Genomic DNA, 14,790 nt, shown 5'->3' on the forward strand with positions numbered 1-14,790 from the left:
TCAATGGAGGCTTAGCACACTACCCATCAATTCATACACCTCTAAGTGGACAAATGGGGGCGATAAAACATGTCCCTGTTGTAACAACCATGTGGAAGATGATCCCCACATCTTGTTTGTGTGCCCTGCATACCAAAGGCCCAGAAAATACTGGATAGCACCGCTCTGTAAGAACCTGGGGTTCAGAGAGTATGCACAGGCATACAGGATTTTGAAAACTAGCACCCTGGGCCACATTGTGTTCGCTGTTTCCAAATTCCTTATGGCCATATGGTTGATCAGAAAGAAAAAAATCATCTGAAGCCCCTTTAACTTTTTAATGAACTTTCTAAATGCTATTTTAAATCTCTCCTCGCAGGGTGAGCTGACTTTATTTAAATGAATTTTAAAATAATGTTTTAATGCTGTAATGTTTGCATTGCATCTTTTATGGTCTATATGGCCGAAATAAAGAATTTTTGGAATTGGAATTGGGAATTGGATAAACCACATTTTAAAGCCTCACAGTGACAAAAAAAATTGTCATTTTTACAGACTTTTCCTCCTACTCAGAAGCTGGTATTTCGACCAATTTCAGGCAGGAAAATGACTCTAAACACATTTATTTTAGTTCCAAAAGTTATAATTCACATGCAATAGTCATTTACAGGCAAGAAAATGACAATTAAAAAATGACCATTTCTGACCATCTGGAGAAAGTTCGACAGGTCCGGGGTCATTGTTTTTCACCAGAAAATTGATTTTTTGGAGTCTAGAAAAAATTATTCAAAATGTTATGTGGATTGTGCCTCATGTTGAATAACCACTTTTTAAAGCCTCACAGTGACCAAAATTGCCATTTTTACAGACTTTTCCTCCTACTCAGAAGCTGGTATTTCGACCAATTTCAGGCATGAAAATGACTCTAAACACACTTATTTTGGTTCCAAAAGTGATAATTCACATGCAATAGTCATTTACAGTCAAAAGATTAAACATTAGAAAATGATCATTTCTGACCATCTAGAGAATGTCCGACAGGTCCGGGGTCATTGTTTTTCATTAACATATTGATTTTTTGGACTGTAGAAAAAATTATTCAAAATGTTATGTGGATTGTGCCTCGTGTTGAATAATCACTTTCTAAAGCCTCAAAGTGACCAAAATTGTAAGTTTTACAGACTTTTCCTCCTACTCAGAAGCTTCTATTTCGACCAATTTCAGGCAGGAAAATGACTCTAAACACACTTATTTTAGTTCCAAAAGTGATAATTCACATGCAATAGTCATTTACAGTCAAAAGATGAAACATTAGAAAATGATCGTTTTGGACCATCTAGAGAATGTCCGACAGGTCCGGGGTCATCGTTTTTCATCAGAAAATTGATTTTTTTGACTGTAGAAAAAACTGATTCAAAATGTCAATTGGATTGTGCCTCATGTTGAATATCCACTTTTTAAAACATCACAGTGACCAAAATTTCCATTTTTACAGACTTTTCCTCCTACTCAGAAGCTTCTATTTTGACCAATGTAGGGCAGGAAAATGACTCTAAACACACTTATTTTAGTTCCAAAAGTGATAATTCACATGCAATAGTCATTAACAGTCCAAAGATTAAACATTAACAAATGACAATTTCTGACCATCTAGCGAAAGTTCGACAAGTCCGTGGTCATTGTTTTTCATCAGAAAATTGATTATTTTGGAGTCTAGAAAAAATTATTCAAAATGTTATGTGGATTGTGCCTCATGTTGAATAACCACTTTTTAAAGCCTCACAGTGACCAAAATTGCCATTTTTACAGACTTTTCCTCCTACTAAGAAGCTTCTATTTCGACCAATTTCAGGCATGAAAATGACTCCAAACACACTTATTTTGGTTCCAAACGTGATATTTCACATGCAATAGTCATTTACAGTCAAAAGATTAAACATTAAAAAATGACCATTTTTGACCATCTAAAGAATGTCCGACAGGTCCAGGACCATCGTTTTCATCAGAAAATTGATTTTTTGGACTGTAGAAAAAACTGATTCAAAATGTCAATTGGATTGTGCCTCATGTTGAATATCCACTTTTTAAAACATCACAGTGACCAAAATTTCCATTTGTACAGACTTTTCCTCCTACTCAGAAGCTTCTATTTTGACCAATGTAGGGCAGAAAAATGACTCTAAAACACACTTATTTTTGTTCCAAAAGTGATTATTCACATGCAATAGTCATTAACAGACAAAAGATTCAACATTAATAAATGACCATTTCTGACCATCTGGAGAAAGTTCGAGAGGTCCGGGGTCATCGTTTTTCATCAGAAAATTTATTTTTTGGACTGTAGAAAAAACTGATTCAAAATGTCAATTGGATTGTGCCTCATGTTGAATAATCACTTTTTAAAGCCTCACAGTGACCAAAATTGCCATTTTTACAGACTTTTCCTCCTACTCAGAAGCTTCTATTTTGACCAATATCAGGCATGAAAATGACTCTAAACACACTTATTGTAGTTCCAAAAGTAATAATTCACATGCAATAGTCATTAACAAACAAAAGATTAAACATTAAAAAATGACCATTTCTGACCATCTGGAGAAAGTTCAAGAGGTCCGGGGTCATCGTTTTCCATCAGAAGAAAGATTATTTGGACTGTAGAAAAAACTGATTTAAAATGTCAATTGGATTGTGCCTCATGTTGATTAACCACATTTTGAAGCCTCACAGTGACCAAAATTGCCATTTTTACAGACTTTTCCTCCTACTCAGATGCTTCTTTTTCGACCAATTTCGGGCAGGAAAATGACTCTAAACACACTTATTTTAGTTTCAAAAGTGATAATTCACATGCAATAGTCATTTACAGTCAAAAGATTAAACATTAAAAAATGACCATTTCTGACCATGTACAGAAAGTCCGACAGGTCCGGGGTCATCGTTTTTCATCAGAAAATTGATTTTTTGGACTGAAGAAAAAATGATTTAAAATGTCAATTGGAGTGTGCCTCATGTTGAATAACCACTTTTTAAAGCCTCACAGTGACCAAAATTGCCATTTTTACAGATGTTTCCTCCTACGCAAAAGCTTCTATTTTGACCAATTTCAGGCATGAAAATGACTCTAAACACACTGATTGTAGTTCCAAAAGTAATAATTCACATGCAATAGTCATTAACAAATAAAAGATTAAACATTAAAAAATGTCCATTTCTGACCATCTGGAGAAAGTTCGAGAGGTCCGGGGTCATCGTTTTTCATCAGAAAATAGATTATTTGGACTGTAGAAAAAATAATTTAAAATGACAATTGGATTGTGCCTCATGTTGATTAACCACATTTTAAAGCCTCACAGTGATAAAAAAAATTGCCATTTTTACAGACATTTCCTCCTACGCAGATGCTTCTTTTTTTGACCAATTTCAGGCAGGAAAATGACTCTAAACACATTTATTTTAGTTCCAAAAGTTATAATTCACATGCAATAGTCATTTACAGGCAAAACAATGACAATTAAAAAATGACCATTTCTGACCATCTGGAGAAAGTTCGACAGGTCATTGTTTTTCACCAGAAAATTGATTTTTTGGAGTCTAGAAAAAATTATTCAAAATGTTATGTGGATTGTGCCTCATGTTGAATGACCACTTTTTAAAGCATCACACTGATAAAAAAAATTACAATTTTTACAGACGTTTCCTCCTCCTCAGAATCTTCTTTTTCGACCAATTTTGGGCAGGAAAATGACTCTAAACACACTTATTTTAGTTCCAAAAGTGATAATTCACATGCAATAGTCATTTACAGTCAAAAGATTAAACATTAAAAAAAGACCATTTGTGACTATCTAGAGAAAGTCAGAAAATTGATTTTTGGGACTGTAGAAAAAAAGGATTCAAAATGTTATGTGGATTGTGCCTCATGTTGAATAACCACTTTTTAAAGCCTCACAGTGATCGAAATTGCCATTTTTACAGACTTTTCCTGCTATGCAAAAGCTTCTATTTCGACCAATTTCAGGCATTAAAATGACTCCAAACACACTTATTTTGGTTCCAAAAGTGATAATTCACATGCAATAGTCCTTTACAGTCAAAAGATTAAACATTAGAAAATTATCATTTCTGACTATCTAGAGAATGTCCGACAGGTCCGGGGTCAATGTTTTTCATCAGAAAATGGATTTTTTGGACTGTAGAAAAAGTGGTTTAAAATGTCAATTGGATTGTGCCTCATGTTGAATAGTCACTTTTTAAAGCCTCACAGTGACCAAAATTGCCGTTTTTACAGACGTTTCCTCCTACACAGAAGCTTCTTTTTCGACCAATTTCGGGCAGGAAAATGACTCTAAATACACTTATTTTTGTTCCAAAAGTGATAATTCACATGCAATAGTCATTAACAGACAAAAGATTCAACATTAATAAATGACCATTTCTGACCATCTGGAGAAAGTTCGAGAGGTCCGGGGTCATCGTTTTTCATCAGAAAATTTATTTTTTGGACTGTAGAAAAAACTGATTCAAAATGTCAATTGGATTGTGCCTCATGTTGAATATCCACGTTTTAAAACATCACAGTGAACAAAATTGCCATTTTTACAGACTTTTCTTCGTACTCAGAAGCTGGTATTTCGACCAATTTCAGGCAGGAAAATGACTCTAAACACACTTATTTTAGTTCCAAAAGTGATAATCCACATGCAATAGTCATTTACAGGCAAAAGATTAAACATTAACAAATGACAATTTCTGACCATCTGGAGAAAGTTCGACAGCTCCGGGGTCATTGGTTTTATCAGAAACTTGATTTTTTGGACTGTAGAAAAAATGTGCCTCATGTTGAATAACCACTTTTTAAAGCCTCACATTGATAAAAAAAAATTACCATTTTTACATACGTTTCCTCCTCCTCAGAATCTTCTTTTTCGACCAATTTTGGGCAGGAAAATGACTCTAAACACACTTATTTTAGTTCCAAAAGTGATAATTCACATGAAATAGTCATTTACAGTCAAAAGATTAAACATTAAAAAAAGACCATTTGTGACTATCTAGAGAAAGTCAGAAAATTGATTTTTGGGACTGTAGAAAAAACTGATTCAAAATGTCAATTAGATTGTACCTCATGTTGAGGACGAAGCTGAAAGGTGGTGGAAGGCTGGGAATTAGAACGAATCCTACCTGAGTGTGCCACAGCTCTTGGCGCTTCCAAGTCCCTTGTGCCCGCGGCGTTTCCCTCCCGCCGTCGCTCGCTGTAGTGGCCGCTGTGTGGGGGGAGCGCACGCCAAAACTACATTTCCCAGGATCCCCTGGGGCCGGAAACACGCCGCCAGCGCGCCCGGAGGTGCTACTTAACAGACCTTGACCCCCGCGTCGCGGGTAGCGCGTGGGTGGCGCCGGGAGAAGCCCGGGACAAGGGCGGGACCGTCTGTGGCCGTCCGAGGCCGATAGAGGCCGGGCTGGGCCATTCTATTTGGTTCGCGAGGCAATTTGGGCATCTGTCTACAGCCATAAAAGGACTCCTGAGATCTGCAAGATAAGTAGGGGAGGGGCGTGTAGGTTATATATTGTTGGCCTATTGTTAAACACCAAATTAGGGGGCACAACAAATTGAAGTGTTACACGTTACTTTTGTTATCACCTGTGTGTCACCAGGGTTGGGCAACACTCATTGTAGCGTGTTAGCTAATATATTGTGGATCCTTACATCCGGGTTAGTTTCAGGCGATATTCTGAGAACGCGTACCTCGAGGAACCATACATACGATATTATACGTCCATAGCCCCAGGGGTGATATGGGGAAAACTAAAAAAACCCTAATTAGACCAGGGGCGGGAGTCAAAGGTACATTGGATGCATTTATTACGCGAGCTGAATCCCTGTTGACGCACGAGATACAGTTAACGGAGCGTAGGTTGTCCCTTGATTCTCTATTGGCACGTAAACGTTCTTCGTTGGGGACAATAGCGGAATGTGTTACGCCTAGGGTAAGCATACCGGCAGGTCAGGGACTGCCCATGCAGAGCAAAAATCAGGGCTCCACAATAGTACAAGTCCACATGAACAGGCGAGTAGGTGGGGACCAAGAGTTACTGACAGTGGAGGGGTCTGCGGCAGATATATTGGTTAGTGGGACTGGGGGAGCCCATGAGGGAGTCCACGAGCAGGAAGGCATTACACCCGGGGGCGGGAGGAATCCCATTGCTCTATTAGAGAGGGAAAGGGAAGTAGTCACCCGCTCAAAAAAAGTGTTATTAGTGCCAGACCCCTCTCTAGAAATTGTCACCACTGAGACCTCAAAGTCCACAACTAGGCCACAAAGTAAGGGGACATGTAAAACCAAACAAGACATAAAAGCAAAAAAAGGAGGCTCCAGAAAAGACCCTATAATAGTTGAGGATGGAAGTAATAGGCCATCCTGCAAACAGTGCGATTCCTGCTCCCCCGTTAACAGAACAGTTTGGCCGCAGGAGTTATTGAAAATACTGGAGTCCAAATTGGAAGCTCTTTTTCTTAAACATTTGGCTCCCTTGGTGGAAGACATAAAAAAAATCGAGGAGAAAGTCAGTAGGTTGTTAGAAGCGGAAAAGGGTGATCACCCAGTGCCCCAACAAACCATGAGCCATGATGGGTTAGGGATCGCACCTTGCCCGGGACGGGCAGGGACGAAGCAGAGGGTCGTTCCAACTGTGAGCAATGATAAAGACATACCTCCTATTTTGGCGCTTGTGAGTCCACAACAAGAGGTTAGCACAAAAGGACCGATAGCAGCCCACAGCCTCCCGAATGTCCAGGTGCAGAGCTCTCCGGGTTTGCAGACGCTGGATCTGCCCCCAGCAGCCTGCCCTTACACAATAGTCTTAGCAGGGGTTCCAGCCCACAATGGGGAAAGAGAAGAGACCACAAGTTCCTTGATAAATAAGGTCAATCACTGGCTGCACAATAACGTGAAGGAATCCAAGCATCAGAGTATTCATATTCTCATGGCAAGGAGGGTAGCTTGGATTGGTCCCTCGGAGAAGAAGTTTGCAGGAGACTGTTTTATTGTTAATTTTAGACACCCAGAGCTGGTAAAAGAATTGCTTGGTTACAGTTATGTGGCTTTTGACAGCGGGACGACCTTAAAAATGCTCCCCTTGAACTATTTCTATAGGGACTATGCAAAAGAGTTACGCCAAGTGCCACGCAGAAGAGGGGAAATCCCTATAAGAAGGTCGTACAGACTGGGGTCAGTCTCAAATAGGTTCATCCCACTGTCTGATGCGGCAGTGATGGACAAACTAGATTGACTGACTCCCATTGTAAACATGGAAAATTTATCCCCTCCAGCTAATGTCACGCTAAGGGAGAATGTTGGCATTACAGGAAATATTCTCTCACCTGAAATCCCCCAAAACGAGGTTGCAACTATCTACCTAGCCAATAGTCCAGCTTCAGAACTGAGTAGTTTAGTAGGATTGGTGTCTCAAAAACAGTGTACCTCAGTGAGGAATGAGTCCACCAGTGGGGTCGGGGAACTCAGGGTGGTATCGTGGAACATTGCTGGAATCTCGACCAAATTAAGAAACAAGGAATGGTTGGATTTCAGCAAAAAGTTTCACATCATTTGCCTTCAAGAAACATGGGAGTTGGATAGTAGCGCCCCGCATTTAGAAGGGTACAAAATGTTTTTTGTGCCCGCCCAAAAATCCTTGATGGGAAGAGCTAAAGGGGGACTAATAACATATGTGTCTCTGGCATTACAAGGGACTTGGGAGGTTATGGGCTGGAACTCGGACAACATTCAGGGTCTTAGTTATGGTAAAAAGGGGTTAAAATTTGTACTGATAAATTTTTAAAATGCGGGCCAATCAATGCAGAGGCTGGCTGAACTGAAGGACAGATTGGCTGACCTGTATTCCAGGGGAAAATGCCCACCAAATGTGATTCTGGTGGGCGATTTTAACTGTCACCCATGTCCATACTTGAAATGGGGCGGGGGAATATGGAACTCTTGTCCATCCTTCACAGATTGGCACCTTGAACACACACTGGAAGGCAGCGAATTGAGTAAGATTCTGGGCACATATGATCTAGCCCCTACAATGGATTTAATCAAGCCCAGGATCCCCAACATCATCAATCCATCTTTTAAAGGCAGGGGAAGGGACACCATCATTGATTTTATTTTTGTTTCACATGGGTTCAAAAGTAGGATCATAGATTTTAATATAGAGATTAGTATTTTTAGTGACCACAACCCCCTGGTGTTGTCATTGTTGGATGCGGATCCACCTGTGCAGTCAAGGCCCAGGATGACAAGGGGAAATTTGGAAGCAATGGACCAGGGCAGGCGAATACGTTGGGCCAACACTGATGGGGAAGCATTTTATAAAAAACTTATTGCATACCCAGAAAGCGGGATATGGTTGTGCTTAAATCAAGAAATTAAAGGTAAAGAATTGATAAGCGCATTTGAAAGTATGGCAAGGGACATCGACAGGTTATTGAGGATTAAATCGCCACCAATGTTCAACCTTACACCTAAATGGTTTGACAAAGCATGCTCCAGAGCCCAAAAAGATTTAAAACGGGCACTTAAAAAGATGCCGAAGGACAAGAGTAGGATAGCGGAATGTAGGGCTCAATATAAATTGGCCATAAAGAAGAGGAAAAACTCTATCCATTACGAGGCCTGGGCGAATTTAAGGGAGGCAGCCGAGATGAGAGATATGTCACGTTTTTGGAGGGTAATTAATGATCCTAGTTTCCAGCCCCCGAACAACGAGAAGGTCACCTGCAATATCTTGCCAGAAGCTTGGGTCTCTCATTTCAAAAAGTTGTATAACCAGGGCAGTACCATGGTTCAACATATCTCAGATGCAGGCATGTTACCAAGTTCATGGGTACAGTTCACAGTGGGCGAGATTAAAGACGGAATACATGCCCTGACAAGGAATAAGGCCCCAGGCCCAGATAGGATTCCCCCGATTTATTTTTATCCCAGGTAGATTTGTGGGCTCCCATACTTACAAGAGTTTTTAACACAGCAGTGGAAAAGGGAATGCCCAGGTCTTGGTCAACTGCCACCATCGTCCCCCTATTTAAAAAGGGTAATAAAAGCGATCCTCAATGTTACCGCCCGATTTCATTAATTGACGTGTCAGCAAAGGTTCTAGGGAAGGTAATTCTAAACCGTTTAATGGACTGGGCTGAGGATAATAAGATCATCACAGATACCCAGTACGGTTTTAGAACGGGTCGCTCCACATCAGATCAATGCCTCAATTTATACAACCTCGTGGCAAAGTACACCTTGGCTGATGATGGGACAGTCTATCTTGCTTTTATGGACCTGACGGCAGCCTTTGACCGAGTCAACCGAGAAAAATTATGGAAGATTTTAGAGCTGCTTGGGGTGGACCCTAGTTTGGTTTTTATTTTAAAAACTCTACACATGGATACAACAGCTCAGGTCAGATACAGCAATGAGGGGAATCTCACTGATCATTTTGCCTGCACTGGGGGGGTGAGACAGGGTTGTATTTTGGCGCCCTTTTTATTCACGTTATACATAAATGGTTTGGACAAAGCTCTGGGAAAATTGGGGGTTGATTGTCCTAGAGTGGTCAATAGAAGTATACCTGTCCTTTTATATGCGGACGACGCAGTACTCCTCTCACGAACAGGGAGGGGTCTACAGTCTCTTATTGATGGCTTTTGTGGGTTTATGGCACACCTAGACTTATCCCCCAACCTAACAAAATCCTATATTATGGAAGCAGGAAAAAGACCAACGAGGAATTTTAGTTTTAACATTGGGGGTCACAAACTAGAGAAGGTTGAGGTTTTTAATTATTTAGGGATAATTTTTGATAAACACCTCAAATTTACCACACTAATCTCAGAAAAGTGTAAACAGCACACGAGTATAATGGGCTCAATAATGACCCGAGCCACGAGGTTAGGCCGCTGCTCACCGAATGAAGTATTGAATTGATATAATTCAATCTGTTGTTCCAAAATCATGTATGGGAGCGAGGTTTGGGGTACTAGAAACACCTCCATGATACAATTGGAGGAAAATAAGTTTCTTAGAAGGATTTTGCAAGTACCACAAAGTACCTCGGCCTACATTATTCATGAAGAGTTAGGGCTCCCTTACATTTCTGACAGAATAAGTCTTAAACCAATAATGTGCTGGATTAAAATTTGGACCAATCCAGATGCTAGCCTTAGTAGAGAAATAATCACTGACTGTAATTAAAAGGGATAAAAGTCATAAAATACCATGGCTCAAATACGTAAAGGATAAGTTGAAGTGGCTGGGCTATGCTAGTTGTTTTGAAGAGCCCACATCTCTGACGACCCAATCAAAAACACTCATAAAAGCAGAATACTTGAGGCGGGTAGCCTGCTCCCGAGAAGACTGTGAAATACTGAAAGGGTCAGTGCGATCATATATACTCATGAAATCTGTTGCAGGCCTAGAACTTTACCTGGCGCAGATTTATAACAAAAACGATAGATTTTTAATGACCAGATTTAGACTGGATCTTTTACACCATATTTTAGCTGTTCCAGCGGGTTTCACAAAAGACATTGGCTCAAAGGGTCCCTGTGGCTGCGATCTGGGATCTCCACAGGACACCCTCCATTTTGTATTCTTTTGTCCATTCTACGAATTTCCGCGGGCTGTCTTTTTAAAAACCATCCTAAAAGCGAATAAATTCACCCATGTCAGGGTAGCTCTTTTATACCTAAAACTTTCCTCGGAGCCTCTTACCTTGTTTTGCACTGTGAATTTTTTAAGACTTGCTGCAAAATTAAGGAAGTCGAGACAAGAGACATAAGTTATCTCGTTTGCCGTGTATTGTAGGTGGGGCAAAACGAGTAAAAGTCTTTCAGGAAATTTGACACAAGCGATGCATATAATAGTAGTTATAGCCGAAGAAGTATGTAAATGATGAACTGGATGGTTTAGCGCATTGGGGATGTTAAAAGGTATTTTAAAATGTTATAGTCCTTTTTATAATACTTTGTTTTAAGTAGTCTATGATCATGTATTTTATTCTGGATGATGGTATTTTGCACTCTATAAATGCTTGCACCCTGCACTTTAATAATCTATGAATTCATAGCCTTGCCAGTAGCCCCTGTGTAACCCGGCCATTAAGGCCCTGGACAGGCCATTTAGAAACGCCCTATTTTGTCTTTTTTAAATTATTTTTAATATGTTAAATATGTTCGCAATATTATATTGTAATATGTGTAATTGTATGTGCTCTTTTCTTGGATGTTTTTATATCCGAATAAAGATATTTTGATGATGATGAATATCCACTTTTTAAAACATCACAGTGACCAAAATTGCCATTTTTACAGACTTTTCCTCCTACTCAGAAGCTTCTATTTTGACCAATTTCAGGCATGAAAATGACTCTAAACACACTTATTTTGGTTCCAAAAGTGATAATTCACATGCAATAGTCATTTACAGTAAAAAAAAAATAAACATTAAAAAATGACCATTTCTGACCATCTAGAGAAAGTTCAACAGGTCAGGAGTCATCGTTTTTCATCAGAAAATTGATTTTTTGGACTATAGAAAAAATGATTTAAAATGTTAATTGGAGTGTGCCTCATGTTGAATAACCACTTTTAAAAGCGTCACAGTGACCAAAATTGCCATTTTTACAGACTTTTCCTCCTACTCAGAAGCTTCTATTTTGACCAATTTCGGGCAGGAAAATGACTCTAAACACACTTATTTTAGTTTCAAAAGTGATAATTCACATGCAATAGTCATTTACAGTCAAAAGATTAAACATTAAAAAATGACCATTTCTGACCATGTACAGAAAGTCCGACAGGTCCGGGGTCATCGTTTTTCATCAGAAAATTGATTTTTTGGGCTGAAGAAAAAATGAATTAAAATGTCAATTGGAGTGTGCCTCATATTGAATAACCACTTTTTAATGCCTCACAGTGACCAAAATTGCCATTTTTACAGACTTTTCCTCCTACTCAGAAGCTTCTATTTTGACCAATTTCAGGCATGAAAATGACTCTAAACACACTTATTGTAGTTCCAAAAGTAATAATTCACATGCAATAGTCATTAACAAATAAAAGATTAAACATTAAAAAATGTCCATTTCTGACCATCTGGAGAAAGTTCGAGAGGTCCGGGGTCATCGTTTTTCATCAAAAAATAGATTATTTGGACTGTAGAAAAAATTATTTACAATGACAATTGGATTGTGCCTCATGTTGATTAACCACATTTTAAAGCCTCACAGTGATAACAAAATTGCCATTTTTACAGACGTTTCCTCCTACTCAGATGCTTCTTTTTTCGACCAATTTCGGGCAGGAAAATGACTCTAAACATACTTATTTTAGCTCCAAAAGTGATAATTCACATGCAATAGTCATTTACAGTCAAAACATTAAACATTAAAAAATGACCATTTATGAACATGTAGAGAAAGTCCGACAGGTCCGGCCAGGGTCAATGTTTTTCATCACAAAATGGATTTTTTGGACTGTAGAAAAAGTGGTTTAAAATGTCAATTGGATTGTGCCTCATGTTGAATATCCACTTTTTAAAACATCACAGTGACCAAAATTGCCATTTTTACATACTTTTCTTCCTACTCAGAAGCTTCTATTTTGACCAATTTAGGGCAGGAAAATGACTCTAAACACACTTATTTTAGTTCCAAAAGTGATAATTCACATGCAATAGTCATTAACAGTCAAAAGATTAAACATTAACAAATGACAATTTCTGATCATCTTGAGAAAGTTCGTCAGGTCCGGGGTCATTGTTTTTCATCCAAAAATTGATTTTTCGGAGTCTAGAAAAAATTATTCAAAATGTTATGTGGATTGTGCCTCATGTTGAATAATCACTTTTTAAAGCCTCACAGTGATCAAAATTGCCATTTTTACAGACTTTTCCTCCTACGCAGAAGCTTCTATTTCAACCAATTTCAGACATGAAAATGACTCTAAACACACTTATTTTGGTTCCAAAAGTGATAATTCACATGCAACAGTCATTTACAGTCAAAAGATTAAATATTAGAAAATGATCATTTCGGACCATCTAGAGAATGTCCGACAGGTCCGGGGTCATCGTTTTTCATCAGAAAATTGATTTTTTGGACTGTAGAAAAAATGATTTAAAATGTCAATTGGATTGTGCCTCATGTTGAATAACCACTTTTTAAAGCGTCACAGTAATAAAAAAAATGCCATTTTACAGACGTTTCCTCCTACTCAGAAGATTCTATTTCGACCAATTTCGGGCAGAAAAATTACTTTAAACACACTTATTTTAGTTCCAAAAGTGATAATTCACATGCAATAGTCATTAACAGTCAAAAGATTAAACATTAAAATATTATCATTACTGTCCATCTGGAGAAAGTTCGACAGGTCATCATTTTTCGTCAGAAAATAGATTTTTTGGACTGCACAAAAAATTATTCAAATTGTCATGTGAATGATGCCTCATGTTGAATAACCACTTTTTAAAGCGCCACAGTGACCAAAATTGCAATTTTTACAGACTTTTCCTCTTACTCAGAAGCTTCTATTTTGACCAATTTCGGGTAGAAAAATGACTCTAAACACACCTATTTTAGCTCCAAAGCTGATAATTCTGATGCAATAGTAATTTCCAATCAAAAAATTAAACATCAAAAATCACCATTACTGACCATGTGGAGAAAGTTCGACAGGTCCAGGATCATTGTTTTTCATCAGAAAATAGATTTTTTGCACTGTACAAAAAATGATACAAAATGTCAATTGGATCATGACTCATGTTGAATAACTACATTTAAAGTGTCTCAGTGACCAAAATTGCCATTTTTACAGACTTTTCCTCCTACTTAGAATCTTTTATTTTTACCAACTTCGGGCAGGAAAATGACTCTAAAGACATCTATTTTAGTTCCAAAAGTGATAATTGCGATGCAATAGTAATTTACAGTCAAAAGATTAAACATTAAAAAATCACCATTACTAACCACCTGGAGAAAGTTCGAAGGGTCCAGGGTCATCGTTTTTTATCAGACAATTGATTTTTTGGACTGTAGAAAAATTGATTCAAAATGTCATTTGGATTGTGCCTCATGTTGAATAACTACTTTTTAAAGCATCGATGTGACCAAAATTACAATTTTTACAGACTTTTTCTCCTACTCAGAAGCTTCTATTTCACCAATTTCAGGCATTAAAATTACGCTAAACACACTTATTTTAGTTCCAAGAGTTCTAATTCACATGCAATAGTCATTTACAGTCATAAAATTAAACATAAAAAAATTACCATTTCTGACCATCTTGAGAAAGTTCGACGGGTCATGGGTCATCGTTTTTCATCAGAAAATTGATTTGTTGGACTGTAGAAAAATGATTCAAAATGTCAATTGGATCATGCCTCATGTAAAACACCTATTTTTTAAAGTGTCACAGTCACCAAAATTGTCATTTTTACCAACTTTTCCTCCTACTCAGAAGCTTCTATTTTGACCAATTTCGGTTAGAAAAATGACTCTAAACACACATTTGTTAGTTCTAAAAGTGATAATTCCGATGCAATAGTAATTTACAGTCAAAAGATTAAACATTGAAAAATCACCATTGCTGACCATCTGGAGAAAATTCGACAGGTCCGGGGTAATTTTTTTCATTAGAAAATTGATTATTTGGACTGTACAAAAAATATTTCAACATGTCAATTGGATCATGCCTCATGTTGAAAGACCACTTTTTAAAGCATCACAATGACCAAAATTGACATTATTACAGATTTT

General features: G+C 38.1%; 1 long non-coding RNA gene across 1 annotated transcript; it reads right to left on the bottom strand.

Moving 5' to 3' along the window:
- Positions 1-11,914: 11,914 nt before the first annotated feature.
- Positions 11,915-14,376, bottom strand: LOC146812158 (uncharacterized). Its single transcript, XR_014966820.1, has 3 exons — positions 14,304-14,376; positions 13,690-13,752; positions 11,915-12,822 (listed from the first exon to the last, which is right to left on the bottom strand). It is a non-coding gene; the product is annotated as an uncharacterized LOC146812158 (long non-coding RNA).
- Positions 14,377-14,790: the final 414 nt, after the last annotated feature.

The sequence above is a fragment of the Triturus cristatus genome, chromosome 7 (assembly GCF_964204655.1).
Source record: "Triturus cristatus chromosome 7, aTriCri1.1, whole genome shotgun sequence".
Taxonomy (NCBI): domain Eukaryota; kingdom Metazoa; phylum Chordata; class Amphibia; order Caudata; family Salamandridae; genus Triturus; species Triturus cristatus.